The sequence below is a fragment of the Triticum dicoccoides genome, chromosome 6B, assembly GCF_002162155.2.
Source record: "Triticum dicoccoides isolate Atlit2015 ecotype Zavitan chromosome 6B, WEW_v2.0, whole genome shotgun sequence".
NCBI classification, from domain to species: Eukaryota; Viridiplantae; Streptophyta; class Magnoliopsida; order Poales; family Poaceae; genus Triticum; species Triticum dicoccoides.
In genome coordinates, this window is record NC_041391.1 from 339,657,423 (window position 1) to 339,678,039 (window position 20,617).

The window sequence follows — 20,617 nt, forward strand, 5'->3', positions numbered from 1 at the left end:
AGGGGGATGTTCAGAGTTGTACTAATTACCGTGGAATTAAGCTGATGAGCCGTACAATGAAGCTATCGGAGAGAGTCATTGAGCACCACTTAAGAAGAATGACAAGCATGACCAAAAATCAGTTTGGTTTCATGCCTGGGAGGTCGACCATGGAAGCCATTTTCTTGGTACGACAACTTATGGAGAGATATAGAGAGCAAAAGAAGGACTTGCATATCGTGTTCATTGACTTGGAGAAGGCCTATGATAAGATACCGCGGAATGTCATGTGGTCGGCCTTGGAGAAACACAAAGTTCCAGCAAAGTACATTACCCTCATCAAGGACATGTATGATAATGTTGTGACAAGTGTTCGAACAAGTGATGTCGACACCGATGACTTCTCGATTAAATAGGACTGCATCAGGGGTCAGCTTTGAGCCCTTATCTTTTTGCATTGGTGATGGATGAGTGTAGGACCTTGAAGTATGTCTAGAGGGGGGGTGATTAGACTACTTGACCAATTAAAAACTTAACCTTTTCCCAATTTTAGAGTTTGGCAGATTTTACCTATCTTAGGACAAGTCAAGCAATCATCACACAATTCAAGCAAGCATGCAAAGAGTATATAGGCAGCGGAAATTAAAGCATGCAACTTGCAAGAAAGTAAAGGGAAGGGTTTGAAGGATTCAAATGCAATTGGAGACACAGATGTTTTTGGCGTGGTTCCAATAGGTGGTGCTATCGTACATCCACGTTGATGGAGACTTCAACCCACGAAGGGTAACGGTTGCGCGAGTCCACGGAGGGCTCCACCCACGAAGGGTCCACGAAGAAGCAACCTTGTATATCCCACCATGGCCGTCGCCCACGAAGGACTTGCCTCACTAGCGGTAGATCTTCACGACGTAGGTGATCTCCTTGCCCTTACAAACTCCTTGGTTCAATTCCACAATCTTGTCGGAGGCTCCCAAGTGACACCTAGCCAATCTAGGAGACACCACTCTCCAAGAAGTAACAAATGGTGCATTGATGATGAACTCCTTGCTCTTGTGCTTCAAATGATAGTCTCCCCAAAACTCAACTCTCTCTCATAGGATTTGGATCTGGTGGAAAGAAGATTTGAGTGGAAAGCAACTTGGGGAAGGCTAGAGATCAAGATTCATATGGTAGGAATGGAATATCTTGGCCTCAACACATGAGTAGGTGGCTCTCTCTTAGAAATGGTAAGTTGGAAGTGTAGGTTTGTTCTGATGGCTCTCTCCATGAATGAAGAAGAGGTGGAGGGGTATATATAGCCTCCACACAAAATCTAACCGTTAGACACAATTTACCAAACTCGGTGGGACCGATTCAACAGACTCGGTCAGACCGATTTAGTAAACCTAGTGACCGTTAGGATTTTCGGTGGGACTGACATGCAACTCGGTGAGACCGACTCGGTTAGGGTTAGGGCATAACGTAATCTCGGTAAGACCGATTACACAAACTCGGTGAGACCGATTTTGGTAATAAGCTTTCCAGAGAGTTGGTCAGGTAAACTCGGTGGGACCGATTTGCTCTTTTCGGTGAGACCGAAATGTTACAAAAGGGAAACAATGAGTTTACATTGCAATCTCGGTGGGACCGATCGCTCACTTCGGTTATACCGAAACGTTACGAAGGGAAACAGAGAGATTGCAATCCCATCTCGGTGAGACCGAGATCCCTATCGGTAAGACCGATTTGCCTAGGGTTTGTGGCAGTGGCTATGACATTCAAACTCGGTGGCGCCGGATAGAAAGAATCGGTGTGACCGATTTTGGCTTTAGGTTTAGGTCATTTGTGGATGTGATAAAGTAGCTGAGGGTTTTTGGAGCATATCACCAAGCACATGAAGCAAGAGGCTCATTAAGCAACACCTCATCCCTCCTTGATAGTATTGGCTTTTCCTATAGACTCAATGTGATCTTGGATCACTAAAATATAAAATGAAGAGTCTTGAGCTTTTGAGCTTGAGCCAATCCTTTGTCATTAGTATTTTGAGGGATCCACTTTCATCATCCATGCCATGCCATTCATTGAGCTTTCCTGAAATAATAGTCTTGGAATAGCATTAGCTCAATGAGCTATATGTTGTTATGAATTACCAAAACCACCTAGGGATAATTGCACTTTCAATCTCCCCCTTTTTGGTAATTGATGACAACATATAGATCAAAGCTTCGACAAATGATAATAAGATTTAACAACATCGTCGCTTTGAGAAGTATGTGATAAGCAAGAGCTCCCCCTAAATTTGTGCATAGTTTAAAATTTGCTTTGGACTGCAAATGCACAAGGAATTAGGCTCATGGGTTACTCTTCCATGTCACATACATCTTGGTGGAGCGCTCAAAATAATAAAGATTGAATACATGCACTCATCACCAAGCAAAGTGAATGATCACATAGGATAGATAGGATAATATCATCAAACATGCATAAGTCTAGCTTATGATCAAACACATGATCATCAATGTCTCACAAAACATAGTATCTCAAGCAATCAAAAGCAAACAAGTTTAACCATGAAAGAAAAACAAGAGAGAACAAAAGCAACACTCTCTCTCTTGAAGCCTATGATCTATACATTTTTCTCCCCCTTTGGCAACAAGTTACCAAAAAGTTCATAGAAAATGCATAGTGCTAGATCGACTCTCAGGCTTGATCTTCAGGTGGTGGGTGTCCGGATAACTCCAAGAACAAAGGCTTCAGTTGAAGTAGATGGAGCTGGAGGAGTTGATGCTGGAGCTGGTTGCACTGGAGCTGTAGGAGCTATAGTTGGTGCAGATGATGTGGCTCTGGTGTCTGTCACAGACATTGCAACTGACCTCTGGGCTCTAGGCACTTTGGCAAATACATTAGTGGTAGTCCTGCCCTGCCTCTCCTGCATGTCCTCCTGGAGCTACTCCACAACTGCTGAATCTCAGTTACTTTGACATCTAGATCATGGAATTTGAGTTCCATGATTCTTTCCAAGCTCTCCTGATTTCGAGTGAGGGTGGCCAATCCCTTCTCAATCTTCAGAGTTGATGCTATCAAGTAACCAAGCTGCTCCTGCTTGTTCTTCAAGAAATACTCAGATGCCTCCTCTTGAGTTGGCATCTTGGCAGCCTTCTCTTTCCTTGCCTTCTCCTTGTTCTCTTGAGCTTGTACTGATGATGGATCATTCTCATTCATGACAACCTGATTGTCCTCAAAGTTTGGATAGAGAGGAAAGTGTTCCTTATCCAATAGATATTTGCCTGTGCCCATCTTTGAGTTAATCAACTCCTGAATCTGAGGGGCATATCCACAACTCCTCTTTTGGTCTGCTGCAGTCCTCTTAATGGTCTCTACCATAAGGCTTATGACCTTGAATTTCGGTGGCACATCAAACAAATGCAACATGTTGATTGCATGCCCTCTGATCATGTTGTGGTCACCAGACTTAGGCAATAGAGTGTGCCTTAAGATCCAGTTGATAGTTGGCAGCCTTGATAGAAGAAAGTGGACTGATCCAAACTTATGTGTCTCAACAGCTTTGTCTGGGATCTCCTTGTACATGTGTGCCATGGAATTGTGGTCCATCTTCTTATTGGCATAGATATCCAAGTCATCTTCACTCTCCTTTGGGGCATTTATCAGATTTTCCCACTCCTCAACTGTTGACTGGTACCTTGTACCTTCAGACATCCAGACTATCCTCCCATATGGATAGAAGTGTGCTGTGGAGTAGAATTGCATGATAAGTTCATCATTCCAGTTGGTGAGCTTTTGCCCAACAAAATCTGCAACTCCACAGGCAACAAAACTGTCTTGTACTCCAGGATAGTGTTCTTCATTATCTTTCATGTAGGTCCAGTTGACCCACCTCATATCACACACTATGAGCTTCTTCTCCAACAAGATTGTCTCATAGAAGTCCTGCTGTTCCTTTGTATGGAACCTGTAATCAACAACAATTCTTCTCCTTGAGGCATATGGATCTGTCATCCTCCATAGCCTCAACCCTGAGTCCTTTTTGATCCTCATGTCCTCAGCCATAGGATGGGCATCATTGTGGTCTGGTATCTTGGGCTTGAGCTTCCTTAGGACATGTCCTTCTTCATCTTCCTCATGAGCAACATTAGGCACTGGGGCCTTGTTCTTCTCAGCAGCTGGAATACTCCTGGTATTCCTCCTTGGTGCAAGCTTGGGCTTGGGGGCAGCTTTGGGTGCTTCCTTGGGCTTTGATGTTGCAGCCCCTGATCTAATAGCATCACCCATAAGCTTTGGTGCCTTGGGTGCTGGTGCAGCAACCTCTTCTTCCTCTTCAGAATCTCTCCTCATTGAGGGATTTCCAAGAACCTGGGCAGTAGTGGTTCTGACTCTCTTCTTCTTCTTATCCTGAGCAGCTTCATCTTCTGACTCAATTGCAAACTTCATAGTTTCTCCAGTGGGAACTTTCTTGGGTTTGGAAGTTGTGACTCTCTTTGCAGGTGCCTCTTTGGGTTTAGCCTGTTCAGGAACTTGGGTAGATCTTCTGACCTTTGGCATAGGTGTCCTCTTGGCAGGAATCTTCCTATTGAGTCTAGGTTTGGTGTTCTTTGCTGAGCCATACTCCTTTTTGAGCACTACCTTTTTGGAGGTAGCCTCATCCTCTTCTGCTCTATAGTCCTCATCCTCAGAATCTGAGGTTCTCTTCTTCCTTGTCCTGGTGGCAGCTTTAGGCAGATTGCTAGGAGTGCTTCTGCTACCATCATCTGAAGAACTTGAGGGACTAGTGCCCTCACTCATGTGAACTTGCTCTTCTGACCTGTTCTGGCTGTCACTCTGGTATGACATGCTGCAAACACTAACTGCTGACCCTGTGAACAGTTATAGATGAGATAGAGTGGATGAGCATCACAAAATGCAGAGAGTTTTGCAAAAGAATGATTCAAAAATTCAGTTTTAGTTTTCCACAGAAAGCATTTCGGATCAACCGATTTTCAAACTCGGTGATACCGAAGTAGTTTTGGAACCTAAACTGATGAACTCGGTTGGACCGAGTCACAGTTTGGTGGCACCGAGACTGCTAGGGTTTCACAAAGTCCTAAAATCGGTCTCACCGATTAGCAATTCTCGGTCAGACCGAGAGTTACTAGTGCAATGGCGTTAGCCAAATCGGTGGGACCGTGTTTTTCAACTCGGCGGGTCCGAGATGGTTTCGGCGGAAACCTAACCCTAAAATTTTGAATCTCATCTAATCTAAGGATTTCATTGACTGGATAGGAGTGTTTCAATCGTGGCAAGAATCAATAAGAACACAATGTGCTAGGATTCATACGAGGATAGCAAAGTGATCGAGTCCATACCCTAGCTCGGCGATGAACTCGCTAAGGCGGCAACGGCGGGGGTGAAATCCGTTGACGGCGACGGAGACCAGCGACAGGAGGCGGCTGGCGACGAGGAGACGATCCGGAGACCCTGGAGGCAGAGCGAGCTATTGCGCGGGCGAAGGAGGTTCGGAGAAATTTCCAAATTTTTGCCCGTGACTATATATAGCCCGACCATGTCGGTGTGACCGAGTGGAACAACTCGGTGGCACCGAGATGCATAACTATGTACAGTTACAGCAACTCAGTGTGACCAAAAAGTTCAAATCACCGAGATTGAAAACCTAGATCGACTTAGTGATCTCGGTAGGACCAAAATGGAGGAATCAGTCAGAGCGAGAATCACAAAGAAGTTTTGGAAGTTTAAGTCTATGACGAATCGGGGACTCCGAGTGCTCCTCACACAGAGTGGTTCGAATCTGACTTGATCAAATTTTGTGATGTAGCATGAATAGAGTTTGAGACAAGAAAAGCATAGATAGCTAGAGAAGGTTCTTAGGCATTCTTGTCCATCCACTTGGCTAAAAGAAAAGAAGCCAATCAATCAAAACAACAAGTGGATGTCCTTGAATGAGTAAAATATGCACCAACATGCTCACACAATAAGATGGCAAATGAAATATGTGGAAAAACATGCACAACCAATTCTAGCATCTATCAAACAATTGGCGATGACTAGGTCATCTATATATGAGTATATTGACTTAGGAGTCAAATGAAAACATTTGATCATAGGTCATACTCATCGTTTCAGCTCAAGTGGGGTTACCACTTTTACATAATGCATTGATGTGTTCACACCATTAGAGTTGCTTTGACTCAATTCTTAGAGTTAAGCTCCCCCTAGATGTGAGATCCCCTTTTAGAGGGATGAACTAACCTTGGGTTTTGTCGATGATGACTTCATGTAGGTGTTGAAGATGTGGATGCTCAATGTTGATGTAGACCATTTGGAGCAATCCTTTGGAGTGAGTTGCACTTTCAACTTTCCTACATGGGTTAGTCCCACAAGGAACAAACAAGAATATCCATAGACATAGAGTGATGCACACACAAGATGATGTCCATGAAATCATTAGGTTACCTTGTCCCTTGCCTTACCAACATGAGGGTTTGTGACTCCTTGAACTAGTGCAAGATGTGGAAGTTGATTGCACTTGTTCTTGCCATAATGATATGAGTGAAAAATGTTGGCGGAGTCACCCTCAAGAACTCTCTAGTTCTTCTTCTTCGGGATCCACATCATCTTGATGGGAATCCTTGGAGTTGGAGTTGTACTTGATGAAGTAGAACTTGACATAGTCTTGGGAACCCACTTGAACGAGGCTTTAGGTGCTTCTTCAAATGCATCAATCTCTTCTTGAAGCTTGTCCTTGCCTTTGTTATTGTGGTCTTGTGGTGGAAGATCATCTTGTGCTTGTGTTCCCTTGAAGGAAGTAGGATCATACTTCTCTTATTGAGGAACAAACTTCGTCTTGGGGTATTGATCTTCTTCCCACTCAACTCCATTGGCATTGAACTTTCGTTCAAAACCAACACCTTGATTCTTCCGGTGCCTTCCTTGCTTGCGTACAATTTCCTCGAATTGCTTACTCCCGGCAAGGCTCTTGTAAACACCTTTCTCTATAATTCCCTTCAATAAGCTATTTTATTGCTCAAGTGTAACTTGGCTAAGAGAATCATTAGTGGAATCAAGAGAACTACTAGAAGCAACAATATTGGATTTGACATTATTATTATTGTTACTACTAGAGGAAGGATCTTTCTTGTACTTGTTACTAGACTTGACTTGAGGCATGTAAGTAGATAAGAGTAAATGCTTGGCAATGTAATAAGATTTTTTCTTACGGAGATCATCATTGATTGCTTTTAAGAACTCATGCTCTTGCTCAAGATTGAGCTTTTCAAAGCATAACTTCTCATGAGCCCTTAAAAGTTCCCGATGATCTTCGAAGATAGTTTCATGAGCTAACTTAAGAGTGTTTAGTTCTTTAGTTAGAAGCTCAATCTTCTCCTTATCATTGTCATTCGTTTTATCTTGATTAGCATGATTAATTGACGTTTCATCATAGTATCCATCACTAGAGTTGTCAACAAGTAAATCATCATCCACAAGCAAGTCATCTTCATCACTATCGAAATCAACATACTCAGGATGTGTTACCTTTGGACCTTTGGCCATGAAGCATCTTCCAATTCCTTCATTTGGTGAATCAAATATGTCGTAGGAGTTGGTTGATACAAGTGCTAGACCGGCAACACCTTCATCTTGAGTATATTCGGAGTCAGAGTGAAAGCTTCTCTCGGAGTGATTGTCGGAGTCGGAGCCGGATACCCATTCACCAACATGAGCTTGATGTCTTCGTTTTGTGTAGCTCCTTGATGACTTGTCCTTCCTTTCCGAATCCTTGCTTCTCCGTGAGGGTCATCGTTCATAACGATCATCTCTACTCCTCCTCTCTCTCGGTGGTGATTCTTCTCTTTTGCTTCTTCTTCTTGGAGAATCTTCTCTTCTTTTATAGGGTGCCGTACACTCATTGGAATAGTGTCCGGGTCTCCCACAATTGTAGCAATTTTGCTCTTGGCTAGAAGATCTTTTGTCATTGTAACACTTTGGGTACTACCAAACGTCACAACGTAACTGGGTGATTATAAAGGAGTACTACAGGTGTCTCCAAAGGTACATGTTGGGTTGGCGTATTTCGAGATTAGGTTTTGTCACTCCGATTGTCGGAGAGGTATCTCTAGGCCCTCTCGGTAATGCACATCACTTTAAGCCTTGCAAGCAATGTAGCTAATGAGTTAGTTACGGAATGATGCATTACGTAATGAGTTAAGAGACTTGCCGGTAATGAGATTGAACTAGCTATTGGATACCGACGATCAAATCTCGGGCAAGTAACATACCGATGACAAAGGGAATAACGTATGTTGTTATGCGGTTTGACCGATAAAGATCTTCGTAGAATATGTAGGAACCAATATGGGCATCCAGGTTCCACTATTGGTTATTGACCGAGAATGGTTCTAGGTCATGTCTACATAGTTCTCGAACCCGTAAGGTCCGCACGCTTAACGTTACGATGACAGTTTTATTATGAATTTATAAGTTTTGATGTACCGAAGTTTGTTTGGAGTCCCGGATGTGATCACGGACATGACGAGGAGTCTCGAAATGTTCGAGACATAAAGATTGATATATTGGACGACTATATTCAGACACCGGAAGTGTTCCGGACATTTTCAGAGAAAACCGGAGTGCGGGAGGGTTACCAGAACCCCCCCGAGAGAAGTAATGGGCCTTATGGGCCTCAGTGGAGAAGAGAGAGGGGCGGCCAGCATGGGCCGCGCGCCCCCTCCCCCTCTGGTCCGAATTGGACTAGGAGGGGGGGGCGGCGCCCCCCTCTTTCCTTCTCCCTCTCCCCCTTCCTTTCCCCTCCTAGTAGGAGTAGGAAATGGGGAGTCCTACTCCTACTAGGAGGAGGATTCCTCCTCCTGGCGCGCCCTCTAGGGCCAGCTGGCTTCCTCCCCTTTCTCCTTTATATACGCGGGCAGGGGGGCACCCTAGTACACACAAGTTGATCTATGGATCGTTCCTTAGCCGTGTGCGGTGCCCCCTTCACCATATTCCACCTCGGTCATATCGTCGCGGAGTTTAGGCGAAGCCCTGCGCTGGTAGAACATCATCATCGTCATCACGCCATCGTGCTAACGGAACTCATCCTCAAAGCTTTGCTGGATCGGAGCCCGGGGATCGTCATCGAGCTGAACGTGTGCTGAACTTGGAGGTGCCGTACGTTCGGTACTTGGATCGGTCGGATCGTGAAGACGTATGACTACATCAACCGCGTTGTCATAACGCTTCCGCTTACGGTCTACGAGGGTACGTGGACAAACACTCTCCCCTCTCGTTGCTATGCCATCACCATGATCTTGCGTGTGCGTGGGAATTTTTTTGAAATTACTACGTTCCCCAACAGTGGCATCCGAGCCTAGGTTTTATGCGTTGATGTTATATGCACGAGTAGAACACAAGTGAGTTGTGGGAGATACAAGTCATACTGCTTACCAGCATGTCATACTTTGGTTCAAAGGTATTGTTGGATGAAGCGGCCCGGACCGACATTACGCGTACGCTTACGCGAGACTGGTTTTACCGCCGTGCTTTGCACACAGGTGACTAGCGGGTGTCTGTTTCTCCAACTTTAGTTGAACCGAGTGTGGCTACGCCCTGTCCTTGCGAAGGTTAAAACAACACTAACTTGACGAACTATCGTTGTGGTTTTGATGCGTAGGTAAGAACGGTTCTTGCTCAGCCCGTAGCAGCCACGTAAAATTTGCAACAACAAAGTAGAGGACGTCTAACTTGTTTTTGCAGGGCATGTTGTGATGTGATATGGTCAAGACATGATGCTATATTTTATTGTATGAGATGATCATGTTTTGTAACCGAAGTTATCGGCAACTGGCAGGAGCCATATGGTTGTCGCTTTATTGTATGAAATGCAAACGCCCTGTAATTGGTTTACTTTATCACTAAGCGGTAGCGATAGTCGTAGAAGCAATAGATGGCGTAATGACAACGATGCTACGATGGAGATCAAGGTGTCGCGCCGGTGACGATGGTGATCAGGACGGTGCTTCGAATATGGAGATCACAAGCACAAGATGATGATGGCCATATCATATCACTTATATTAATTGCATGTGATGTTTATCCTTTATGCATCTTATCTTGCTTTGATTGACGGTAGCATTTTAAGATGATCTCTCACTAACTATCAAGAAGTGTTCTCCCTGAGTATGCACCATTGCGAAAGTTCTTCGTGCTGAGACACCACGTGATGATCGGGTGTGATAGGCTCTACGTTCAAATACAACGGGTGCAAAACAGTTGCACACGCAGAATACTCAGGTTAAACTTGACGAGCCTAGCATATACAGATATGGCCTCGGAACACAGAGACCGAAAGGTCGAACGTGAATCATATAGTAGATATGATCAACATAGAGATGTTCAGCATTGAAACTACTCCATCTCACGTGATGATCGGACATGGTTTAGTTGATTTGGATCACGTAATCACTTAGATGACTAGAGAGATGTCTGTCTAAGTGGGAGTTCTTAATTAATATGATTAATTGAACTTAAATTTATCATGAACTTAGTACCTGATAGTATTTTGCTTGTCTATGTTTGTTGTAGATAGATGGCTCATGTTGTTGTTCCGTTGAATTTTAATGCGTTCCTTGAGAAAGAAAAGTTGAAAGATGATGGTAGCAATTACACGGACTGGGTCCGTAACCTGAGGATTATCCTCATTGTTGCACAGAAGAATTACGTCCTGGAAGCACTGCTGGGTGCCAGGCCTGCTGCTGATGCAACTGACGACGTTAAGAACGTGTGGCAGAGCAAAGCTGATGACTACTCGATAGTTCAGTGTGCCATGCTTTACGGCTTAGAACCGGGTCTTAACGACATTTTGAACGTCATGGAGCATATGAGATGTTCCAGGAGTTGAAGTTAATATTTCAAGCAAATGCCCGGATTGAGAGATATGAAGTCTCCAATAAGTTCTATAGCTGCAAGATGGAGGAGAATAGTTCTGTCAATGAACACATACTCAAAATGTCTGGGGTATAATAATCACTTGATTCAACTGGGAGTTAATCTTCCTGATGATAGTGTCATTGACAGAATTCTTCAATCACTGCCACCAAGCTACAAGAGCTTCGTGATGGACTATAATATGCAAGGGATGGACAAGACTATTCCCGAGCTCTTCGCAATGCTAAAATCCGCGGAGGTAGAAATCAAGAAGGAGCATCAAGTGTTGATGGTTAACAAGACCACCAGTTTCAAGAAAAAGGGCAAAGGGAAGAAGAAGGGGAACTTCAAGAAGAACAACAAACAAGTTGCTGCTCAAGAGAAGAAACCCAAGTCTAGACCTAAGCCTGAGACTGAGTGCTTCTACTGCAAGCAGACTGGACACTAGAAGCGGAACTGTCCCAAGTATTTGGCGGATAAGAAGGATGGCAAAGTGAACAAAGGTATATCTGATATACATGTTATTGATGTGTACCTTACTAATGCTCGCAGTAGTACCTGGGTATTTGATACTGGTTCTGTTGCTAATATTTGCAACTCGAAACAGGGACTACGGATTAAGCGAAGATTGGCTAAGGACGAGGTGACGATGCGCGTGGGAAATGGCTCCAAAGTCGATGTGATCGCAGTCGGCACGCTACCTCTACATCTACCATCGGGATTAGTTTTAGACCTAAATAATTGTTATTTGGTGCCAGCGTTGAGCATGAACATTATATCTGGATCTTGTTTGATGTGAGACGGTTATTCATTTAAATCAGAGAATAATGGTTGTTCTATTTATATGAGTAATATCTTTTATGGTCATGCACCCTTGAAGAGTGGTCTATTTTTATTGAATCTCGATAGTAGTGATACACATATTCATAGTCTTGAAACCAAAAGATGCATAGTTGATAATGATAGTGCAACTTATTAGTGGCACTGCCGTTTAGGTCATATCGGTGTAAAGTGCATGAAGAAACTCCATACTGATGGGCTTTTGGAATCACTTGATTATGAATCACTTGGTACTTGCGAACCGTGCCTCATGGTCAAGATGACTAAAACGCCGTTCTCCGGAACTATGGAGCGAGCAACTGATTTATTGGAAATCATACATACTGATGTTTGTGGTCCAATGAATGTTGAAGCTCACGGCGGGTATCGTTATTTTCTCACCTTCATAGATGATTTGAGCAGATATGGGTATATCTACTTAATGAAACTTTTACCGTAGGAACACTTTGGGTACTACCAAACGTCACAACGTAACTGGGTGATTATAAAGGAGTACTACAGGTGTCTCCAAAGGTACATGTTGGGTTGGCGTATTTCGAGATTAGGTTTTGTCACTCCGATTGTCGGAGAGGTATCTCTGGGCCCTCTCGGTAATGCACATCACTTTAAGCCTTGCAAGCAATGTAGCTAATGAGTTAGTTACGGAATGATGCATTACGTAACGAGTAAAGAGACTTGCCGGTAATGAGATTGAACTAGGTATTGGATACCGACGATCGAATCTCGGGCAAGTAACATACTGATGACAAAGGGAACAACGTATGTTGTTATGCGGTGTGACCGATAAAGATCTTCGTAGAATATGTAGGAACCAATATGGGCATCCAGGTTCTGCTATTGGTTATTGACCGAGAATGGTTCTAGGTCATGTCTACATAGTTCTCGAACCCGTAGGGTCCGCACGCTTAACGTTACGATGACAGTTTTATTATGAGTTTATAAGTTTTGATGTACCGAAGTTTGCTCGGAGTCCCGGATGTGATCACGGACATGACGAGGAGTCTCGAAATGGTCGAGACATAAAGATTGATATATTGGACGACTATACTCAGACACCGGAAGTGTTCCAGACGTTTTCGGAGAAAACCGGAGTGCCGGAGGGTTACCGGAACCCCCCCGGGAGAAGTAATGGGCCTTATGGGCCTCAGTGGAGAAGAGAGAGGGGAGGCTAGCATGGGCCGCGCGCCCCCTCCCCCTCTGGTCTGAATTGGACTAGGAGGGGGGGGCGGCGCCCCCCTCTTTCCTTCTCCCTCCCCCCTTCCTTTCCCCTCCTAGTAGGAGTAGGAAAGGGGGAGTCCTACTCCTACTAGGAGGAGGATTCCTCCTCCTGGCGCGCCCTCTAGGGCCGGCCGGCCTCCCCCTTGCTCCTTTATATACGGGGGCAGGGGGGCACCCTAGTACACACAAGTTGATCTACGGATCGTTCATTAGCTATGTGCGGTGCCCCCTTCACCATATTCCACCTCGGTCATATCGTCGTGGAGTTTAGGCGAAGCCCTGCGCCGGTAGAACATCATCATCGTCACCACGCCGTCGTGCTGACGGAACTCTCCCTGAAGCTTTGCTGGATCGGAGCCCGGGGATCGTCATCGAGCTGAACGTGTGCTGAACTCGGAGGTGCCGTACGTTCGGTACTTGGATCGGTCAGATCGTGAAGACGTACGACTACATCAACCGCGTTGTCATAATGCTTCCGCTTACGGTCTACGAGGGTACATGGACAAACACTCTCCCCTCTTGTTGCTATGCCATCACCATGATCTTGCGTGTGCATAGGAATTTTTTTGAAATTATTACATTCCCCAACAATTTATTCCATAAAAAAAATCCTCGTGAAGTTTTAGCTCATTTGGAGTTGTGCAGAATAGCTAGCCTGACGTAGCTTTTTTACGTCCACATTTCCAGCTGCTAGAATTCTCCCCCTTTGTGTGTACCTTGCATATTATGAGAGAAAAGGCATGAGAATTACTCCAAAAAGCATTATGATGCAGAATGGACATATCAGTGCCCGATTACCTCCCTGGGAACACCGGGGATATCAGATGGTTTCCAAGCAAACACATCGATATTCGCCCGCAGGAAGATAACGAGCGTGCTTTCCTATTTTTCATCAAGGGTGGCACTGATGGTAAAAGTACCATTAGTACCGGCCAGCCCCGTCGGGAACTTTTTCACATGGGGTACAACAGCCTTGGTCTTCTTTCTATTGGAACTCTCTGGCACATTATCAACGGGTGCTATGCACTCCGTAGAGGCACGCTTCCTGGAGTCCCTACTATCCTTCTTCTTCCGCTTTCTTTCCTTGGCGGGCGATGTGTCTTCGGCGGCCTTTGCCGCGACTGCGTCCGGTACATCTTATCCTCACATATCATTGTTTCCTTCTTGTCCGACGGAATGGAAATGACGCCCATCGGTCCTGGCATCTTCAAGGTGTTGTAGGCGTAGTGGGATGCCGCCATGAACTTGGCCAGGGCCGAGTGCCCAAGGATTCCATTGTACGGTAGGGGGAGGTCAACCAGATCAAACACAATCTTCTTAGTCTGGTAGTTCATCTCTCCCCCAAATGTCATTGGCAATGTGATCTTTCCCTTAGGACGACTCCTGCCGGGATTGACTCCTTGAAATGTGCCCGTAGCCTTGAGCTCTTCTTTTGCTATCTAGAGCTTGCTGAGAACTTGTGGGGAAATCAGATTCAACCCAACCCCACCATCAACCAACATCTTTGTGACCTTGAGGTTGCGGATTATTGGTGAGACCAACAACGGCAAGCACCCTGCCACAGTGGTGCGGTCCGGGTGATCCTCTACATCACAGATGATGGGCATGCATGACCATTTGAGAGGTTTCCATGAACCTGCCACTGGCTCCATGGTATTAACTTCCATGTGCCCACTGTTTAAGTTGGCGGTGAGAGGAGTGCAAAGATGCACCCCCGTCAATGCACACGGCATCAGTGGCTTTCTGGAATTCCTTCTCACTAGTTTCCTCTTCACCCCCTCCATCACGTTCATCATTGCAATCTCCCTTCTCTTGACCCCTGCTGGGTTTCCCTTGGTTCTGAGGAGCCTTGCCGGGGGGATTTGCTTCACCACCCCGGCTCTTTCCGCCAGTGTTGTTCTGACCTTTTTCCTTATCATGCTTCTCATATTCAGCCTTCTGCTTCCCGACGAGTTGCTCAACCTAATGAAATTCTTGGAGATCGTGGCCCTTGGTCTGATGAATCTTGCAGTACAGTGCATCACCTTTCCCAGCCCTCTCGGTAGCCGCAGCCTCCTGATAGTCAGCGCACGCAGCAGCTTCCTTGCCGGGGCTTCAGCTTTAGCCTTCTTGCTAGTACTAGGCGTGCCCAATCTCTCAACTGTCAACATTGCCTTATCCATGCGTTTCTTGTTGTGCTTCTTGCCTTTCTTCCTTTGACTGGTGCACTCATCGTCATCCTCTGAGTCGATGTCGACACAATCTTCCTCTCCAGGGAGCTTCGTCCCCACTTCCACCCGAGTACGCTTGTCCACCAAGGTATACAACTCCTTCACAGTCTTGGGCAACCAAGCGTTCACTTGGAATGTATCCTACGGTTGCACACATTGGACTGGAAGGCAGCTATCACAGCTGCTGGGTGGATATCTCGAATATTTCTGGGGACTCTGCTGAATATTTGCAAGTACTTCTGCAGAGTCTGTCCTTCTTTTTACTGGAGAAGCTGCAAATCACTGGGCCGTCCTGGTTCTGGATGGCCACCCATGAAGGCGCCAATGAACTCATGGCACAGGTCATCCTTGGTCACAATGCAGATCTCCGGCAGTTGCATCAGCCAAGACCTCACATTTGACTTGAGCGCCAAAGGAAAGTAATTGGCAAATACCTTCTCATCTCTTCCCCCCGCATCCTGAACAACGATAGTGTAAATGCTCAAGAACTCTACCGGGTTCAGTCTCCCATCATACTTCTCTGGTATCTCTGGCTTGAACGTGCGAGCGGACGGCCAACGGACTTGCCGCAGCTCACGAGTGAAGGCAGGGCACCCGACCTCAAAAGGTAGGTACCCGCCACCTCCAAGTGCGGGCTCGTCGACGTCGGGGCTACCGCACCCATTGGGCTGGCAGTGGTTGTCGCGGCGCCGCTCGATGATGGCACGCACGCCTTCCCTTGACCTGTTCTCAGGGGTTCCCCGTTGGCTTTGACATGCTCGAGGGTCAGAGGAGGCCATCGATACGTCGTCGGGCTCTTGGTTACGTGGCTACCGTACGACTTGCCGTGGTGGGGATTGCACCATGGGGGCGGCCCTTCCGTACGGCCAGCTGCACGGGCTGTTGCCGCCACCTGGGGAGGCCGCGATGGGCCAGCTCGCTATGGTCCTCCCGCCTCGGCAAAACCAATCAGACTCTGGATGGTGGCTCGTCACTGATCCATCTGATCAGCTGCTGATGGGAATCTCGCCATTAGCTGGGCCCGTGCCATGCCCTCGGAGGCAGTGCTTGGCATAGGTGATGATGACGTAGACCGCAGTGTCTCTCAGATCCTGATGGTGCCGGTGGCGAGCGTGTCGTGTCGTCGTTGTTGCAAACCAGCCGCTTCGATGGCATGGTGACGCGGTGGAGGGGCTTGGGGGCTAGCGGCTCTGTTTGGCACAGTGACTAGATCTGTCCGTTCCAGGGTGGGGTGTGCCCTGCGGCCCCGCCCGCGGCAGGGGCGGCCGGAGGATTGCGATTCTCCCGAGAACGTGCGCCACCACTGCGACTGTGCCCTTAGGCGAGGAGAGAGGGTGCATGCAAAGTAACCCCCCATCCATACCTCGAGGAGTGTGGCCGCTGGGATGCTGATGCTATCCGTCCCCGATGCCTCCGGCTTCTGCTTCGGCCACGGGAGCGGTGGTGCCGATGCCGCCTACGCCAACAACATCTCCCTTAGCTTCCACATCCTCACATGCCCCCGCATTTCCCGCGATGTTGATGGTCGAGGGTGACGGAGCCCTTGAGGTGCACGGGCGAGTCGCAGCTCTATAGTTCTTCTTATGCGCCATAGTCGATGACGCCGACGATGATGAAGATGGCGATTAAGATAATGCGCTACCGACGCTCTCAGGTTTGTGCAAGTGATCCCCCTACCTAGCGCACCAAAGATGTCATGGGAAACCATAGCCACCTATGGGGCCTTGGGCCCTTTTTGGTTCAGCGGGGGGATAGGCACATTGCACAAAGAGTAGAGAAACATAGCACAACGCAGAAGGGATCACTTGAGCAGTTTTACCTAAGTTCGGTCTGCCGCGAGGGGTAAAACCTTACTCCTGATTTGGTGAATTGATAGTGGAAATGTGATGGTGGACATAGCACACTTGCGCGGCAAAGGTTGCCTCAGGGCGAGAGTTGCTATGCGCGTATGAGTGTATGAGTCAGCTAACCCATCAGCTAACCAACCCCTTCTTCCGTTGCCATGGGCCTCCTTCTATTGATTAAGGGGTTACCACGGTGGCAAATCAGTCTTTATGCACTACTTAGATAGCAAATAGTTCTATCACACCGAACTCTGCAGGCTGACATAGCACATTAAATGTGTCGTCTAGTGTCACATCACAGTGTTCCCGGCAACCCTTGCTGGGCTATTTTGCCAGCTTTGGACCTGCTTGCTTGACACGTCTCAGGACGGGTGTCATATGGAGGTGTTTGTTGTAGGAAGTGTCCGCCATCTAGCAAAAAGGAGCCACTTAGTCACCTTGGGGCTCGACACCGCACTGATTTATGACTTGCGTCGCTTGTGAGGTGGAGCGGTGGAGTGGCTAGACTCTGTAAGCCCCGGCAAGGCCTGCCGGGATGATCTGGGGGTACGCTTCCGGTGCAAACCGAACCTTGCCAGGCTCGCCTGCCCGACAAGGGAGGTTCTTCCCTTCGCGGTATCTTGCTTCTTTGGCTCATCTTGATATTCTTTATCTGCACTTGGACCCTTTGATGAGTTGGTCCTTCTTGCTTGGTCTGATCTTGGTGTCGTAATCTTTGTCCTTGTGCTTGTGCACGGTCTAGGCAACATACCCATGGTTTATTGCACCGACAAGATCCTAAACCGAAACCCCAGGAAAGAGGGTGTTGGATTCGAGAGGAAAATGAATGTTGATGGATTCGACTGGAAGCCTGAGCAGTACCCCAAAACTACCTGCGTTGCTGCAAAGGGCCCTTAAGTGGATCCATCCACATTATCTGGCTTTAACTATGCTAATCCTATCATCATTGATGAGTCATTGGACTCCTTCTATAAATTGTTCAAAACTCAGAATGGTGAAGTGTTTGCCAGGTTTAATGGAAGTAACTACAGGAATGGGTCCCCTATGAAGAAGACCTGGGTACCTAAAAGTCTTCTTGAGAAGCTTCCCATGAATGTCATCATGACACCACCTGGGAAGAAGACAAACCCCAGACCAAAAGCTTCATATGGCCCAAAGTCTTCATACAAGAAGAAGACCTCATATGGTCACCCTAACACCAATGTTTTGCAGGGAAACAATCACCAGGCTCATGAATATGACCATAATTCTTCGAACCATTATGTTCACAAATCGAAGAAATTTTTTTCCTTATTCATTTGAGTACTACTCACCACCTGTGAAACTATTTGCTAGGGCTTCTGTGTTGCCCCGAGACCAATGCTCCAGTCACCTTTCATTTTTTGTGTTGACGTCGTATGTTTAAATTGTTTGTTGTCATGATCATGATGAGTAACATTGTCATATTTTTCTTCTTGCATCATGCCCATTATTGACTATATCTTGCATCCTTGTTGTTGCCATGTTCATCTCACTTTGTTATATGCTACCTGATTTTCATGTGCCTCTTCTCATTTTTATTTCATTACATCATGATCATCATGCATTGGTTTGCATCCTTAAGTCTTGTTGTGTGATCTTGTGTGAAACCCCCTCTTCTTCTTATCTCCATCTCATTCATGCAATATACACATACCAGCAACCATTCATCAAGTTCACCCAAGTTTCTCTACCATCCAAACTTCTCCTTTCTTCTTTATTACATTTATTTTCATGTAAAATTCCCACCATGCCTTCAACCTGTCTGCCACATTTCAGCTCCTTTGGACTTGTTTTGGTTGGGTTCAAAAATGGCTTAAGTTTGAATTTAATTCAGACTTGAATTATTTTTCTGTCCTTAAAAATGCACAAACCAGTTTATTCAAATCTTGCATAAATCCATAAGCTCAAATATATTCTCACATCTATCACACCACTTTTCATTTCTCTATTTCTGTTTGAAGAAATAAAGGAGAATTAGAAGAAGAGCAGCCCAGCGCAGCCTGGCAGCAACCCACCTAGTCCCTCCAGATCCTTTTCCTACTCAAACCCCTCCTACCCTCTATCTCACTTGTCCCACATGGCAAAGTGGGACCCACACGTCAGTGGATGAATCTGTACCACCCACCCACCTTTTTCTTCTATCTCGCTTCCTCTCTTTCCACGCGTGCCACTGACACAAGGGCACCACGACGCCCGCGCCTCTATATAGCCCCGGCTCTTGCCTAGGGTTCTCTCTTCCTCCCCCCTTCCTTTCTCTGCCACCGCCACGAGGTAAGCCATCCTCACGCTTCTGCAATCTCCTCCACCGACACCATGTCCGAGAGGGAGACTAGCTCCTCCGGCATGATCTGCGACCTCGTCGGCCTCCCTCTCCTCTCCAGCACGCGTGCCTCGACGTCCCTGCTCTGTTTCCGTGTCAAGTCCTAGCCCAGGAGTGCCAAGGCCAGTACCTCTTCTTCCTCTTTGTCTCGGACCCGAAGCCCCGCCAAGTCCCCCGCTGTCATTCAGCGCGCTTCCCTGCCATCTCCACTATGTTCCGGTTGAACCATGACGTCACCCCAAACCCATGGTGAGCTCCTGCTCCTCCCGGTCTTTTTCACCTTGTTGATTCCGTCCACAAAGCTACCCTTCTGTACATATCCGAGGGCATGATCGCCGGAAATCCTTACTAGCGCGACCTCTGCTATACCCCCGCTTGCACCTCGAGCTCACCCACGTACACGCCTCCGTAGCACCCGCACGCATCTGCTCTTGCGCGCGCACCTTGCTTACTTGCCACTTGTTCACCGTGCCATGCTCACCCCTGCATCGCTGTATGCCGCAGCCGAGACGAGCTGCAACTCGATGCTCGAGCTCCGACCTCTTTTCTCCACACCTTGCATTTCTATGCATGCACATGTACACCACACATGATTCCACATGTCCACTACTACCCTGCTGCTGCTAGCGCCGCCGTGCTTTCTCCCTGTCGTCTCCGGCAATCACCGTGCGTCCATGGTGATTCTAAGGCGATGCTTTTACCTTTTGTTAAGTAGAGTCGTTCCCCTCTTTTAAACACAAACCCAAGAGGAGCCTGGCTAGTTAGCCACTAGCGCTCACCTCAAGGAGATCTTGATTTCAAACCCAGTGCCCTCCTGATTTTTTGTCTCTATTATTTCACATGCATGCACACTTGTTTCAGCTTGGTCCGATCCCCACAGTTATGACCAGCACCAATCATTCCAACTGGCCATTATAGTGCTTCTCTGTGAAGCCAGTCTAGGGATCAAATCCCAGTGTCACCTTTTATTTTGCTTTCATGTAGCCTTTTGTTGTGCCTGTGCCTATGACACCAGGGTCCCAACGCCCTTGTGGACCTTTTAGCTTGACCGATTGGCCAACCCCCTGGCCCCACTTGCCACTGGCAGTAGCTACCCAGCCCGTGTCTATCTACTGCTGCTGTTTTTCCTTCATATAAAAATTGCACACCTTTCAGCATATTAGACCATTTTGCAAATTTCATATTAACATAACCGTGCATGCAAATAAAAGTCATGTATGTAACTTGGGTAGAATTTCATGTAGTTTCATAATTTGCAACTTTCATCCATGTTAAAA